Genomic DNA, 3,719 nt, shown 5'->3' with positions numbered 1-3,719 from the left:
ATGGAAGGCCAATATTAAAAATCAATTCCACATAACAGCAGCATACCATTTGATACTGAAAAAGACCACTTTAGCATTTACAACAGCATCACAATTATATCAAAATATAAAATACTTTTGGATAAATTTAACAAAATATGTGCAAGACATGCACATGGAAAAATGCAAAATATTACTTAAAAGAAGTAATGTAGACTTAAATACATAGAGAGACATCCAGTGCTCATGAATCAAAAGACTCAATATTTCCCTAACATCATGTTCAAAAATTAACTTGAAATGGACCATAGCCCCTATTGCAACATAAAAATCTGTAGAATTATAAAACTGTAATAGAAAATATGAGATGACCTAGTAAAGTTTTTAAACTATACACAAAAAAGACAAAAAATCATAAAAGAAAATAAACCTGACAAATTCAACTTCATAAACATATCCTCCTCAGAAGATACTGTTGAGTAAATAAACTAGTAAATTTTTGACTATAAGAAAATATTTGCAAAATCTATTATGATAAAGGAGTCGTATCCTGAATCTAGATATAAACCTACAAATACACACACACACACACACACACACACACACACACACACACACCCCCTAAACCACCCAAATCAAGAAATAGACTTATAATTTGAGAAGATACTTTATCAAATACGCAAATGACCAATAAGCTCATATTAAGATGAAATACATCATTGATCATTAATGAAATGCAAATTGAAATCACAATGATATATTGAATATAACAAATATTACAATAACACAATTAGAAAAACTGACTTTTTTTATAAGGTTAAGTACATATTGGTCAAATGACTGATAATCTTATTCCTAGGTGTTTACTAAGGAGAAAACAAAAATTAAATACAAAAATATGCACCCAAGTATTCATGGTTGCTTTATCCATAATAACCTCCAACTGGAGGTTAAAAATAACCCAAACATCTATCACCTCATAAGAATTTAAGATATATAAATTGTAATCAACCTGTATTACGAAATGCTGTGCATTATTAAAACAAATCAACTACTGATGCATTCAGCAACGTGGGTTAATAATACGAGCTTACCCTAGATCAAAGAAGCCGTGGAGTAAGTACATTTTTTTGTACACATTTACATGAATTTCCAGGAAATGAAAAAGTATAGTCATAGACGGCAAATCACTAGATGCCAGGGTCCAGAGGATTGAGGAAAGGGGATTGATTGCAGAAGAGCATGAGGTTACTTTTTAGAATGCTGAGGATGTTCTACACCATTATTTTGATGATTTTAGACAAACTATCACAAGTCTTCAAATTTTACTTAAAGTTTGGGTGGATTATATATTATGTATATTATATATTCTAATATATATTCTAATAATATAATATGTATTATATTGTAGGTATATTCTAATAAAGACAATTTAATACAAAATTATCTTTTTCAAAGTCACTTATTTTGTAAATGTTCCCACTAATACTCAAATACAGATATTCTGACTCTGAGTACACCATGATATGTATTTCTGCAAGTTAGTGTTGCTATCACATTTGAAGGAGCCTGAGCATGAGTTCTTCCTGCTAAGAAAAAAATAATTCAAAGTGCCATGACTTTTTTATCATTCACATTTTGATTAGCATTGTGCTATAAGATCCTAGATATAAGCTACCACACAGATACAGTTTCTGTGAATGGGTACTATTGGTTGAATTGTATCCCCCCCAAATTCAAATATTAAAATGAACTCCCAGTCCCTCAGAATGTAACCCCATTTGGAAAAAGAGTCACTGCAGATATAATTACTTAATGAGGTCATAGTGGAATAGGGCAGACCCCAAATCCAATATGACTACCATCCTTATAAAAGTGGGAGATTTTGAGATAGACCTAAACACATAAAGAACACCGTGTGAAGATGAAGGTAGGGCTGGAGTGATGACCAGAAGACGGGGAAGGCCAAAGATTGCCGCAACCACCGGAAGCTAGGAAAGAGAAATGCAACAGCTTCTTTCTCAGAGTCCTCAGAAGGAACCAACCATGACACACATTGATCTTGGACTTCTAACTCCAGAACCGTGAGAAAATAAATGTCTGTTGTTCAAACCACTCAGTTTGTGACACTTTGTTGCAGCAGCCCTAAGAAACTACTACAGGGACTCATGAAGTTGTGCACCATGTGCATGGACAAAGAGGTCTTCCAGAAGGTTGCCAAGGTTCAGTCACAGGGCGTATATACAAAACTTGGTAAACGTTTACAGCTCTTTCAGCTTTTTATATGTTAAAATCAAGGTAAGAATATAGCTGATAATCTACCTTGAATAACATTGCTCTTACATGAAAAAAAAAAAAGCCATTATCTTGCATGGTGGATCCTTTTTAAAGAATGCTTTCCCTTTCCAGCATGGAATTTATTTTAATCCCCTTCTCCCATCTTTAACATTAGTATGTCTATAGAAAAGTAGATAACTCTGATGTTATTTGGCATAATTTACCAATAGTATTAGTTTCACCAATTTCATTTATTTACTAAAAAGTTTGGTGATAATTTCACAAGGACACGGTTCATATAATTTCGTGAACATGGGAGTTCCTGGGAGAACTCCAGATGCTGTTATCCATTTTTCTAATTTCCATTTTTTGGCACATAGCTCTGAGATACAAGATTAACACATCAATAGTAGTTTATTATAATTGTTATTGCTCACTCTTAACTACATACTTAGATGCTTAGTTACTTTAATTTATTTAGCTAAGCAATTTTACTATATACAAATATGATTTTCTTTAGCTTGTAGAATATGTTCATTTGTGTGTAGGTATAAAGCAACTTTGTTAATTATGATTTTGAATATCTCCATGTACATCTGTGTAAATCAGGAAATGAAGTGAATGAGTTGCTCGAACATTGTTCCAAGTAGGGCAGAAGATAAGGGATGATCAAAGAGTTCAGTGAAAGCTCTGGAAGATTAAACAGTCAGGTGGATATATTGGCCCAGAAAAAGTCACTGGGAATAAGCAATTAACATTCCCCGCATCTCATGCGTGGATGGCTCAGTGGGTTAAGCGTCCAACTTTAGCTCAGGTCATGATCTCACGGTTCATGGGTTCAAGCCCTGTGTCGGGCTCTGTGCTGACAGCTCAGAGCCTGGAGTCTGCTTCAGATTCTGTGTCTCCCACTCTCTCTTTGCCCCTCTCCCACTTCTACTCTGTGTGTCTCTCAAAAATAAAGAAACAATAACAAATTTCCCCCATATCTCTAGTTTAGGTAAGCCAAAACTAGATGTAAACTGTAATTTAGGGCTTACACATTAAATGAATGTGGACAATGTCCCTTTGCTAATTCTTTTTTGTTAGTATTGTCTTGGTTGAGCAGATAATACTGTAAAACTACTAGAATAAATCTTTACTCTTAAAGAGACTAGAATGTAAAATGGAAGAGAGGCACAGATGTGGAAAAAAATACTTACAAATACTTTTGTTTATACTTAAAAATGATACCACTCCTTCTCAGCCCAAATGAATTTCAGAAGGAATGTATAGATAGCATCTCATAATTCCCCCTGAAGTCATGTTTGTTGTTGTTGGCCATTGAAAAGATGCATCAATTATGCATCAGGTATGTTATCAGGTAACATAGCAAATGTGTTTGAGATAAAAATAGTCAATAATTCTATCATTATTAAACTTTGACTTCATTAGTACCACACAAACTAAACTACACAGCAGGAAAG

This window comes from Lynx rufus, unplaced genomic scaffold, assembly GCF_022079265.1.
Source record: "Lynx rufus isolate CCGP_SWC_20201006 ecotype Redwood Valley unplaced genomic scaffold, mLynRuf1.p SCAF_6, whole genome shotgun sequence".
Classification (NCBI taxonomy): Eukaryota; Metazoa; Chordata; class Mammalia; order Carnivora; family Felidae; genus Lynx; species Lynx rufus.
Note: the sequence above shows the minus strand (reverse complement) of the source record.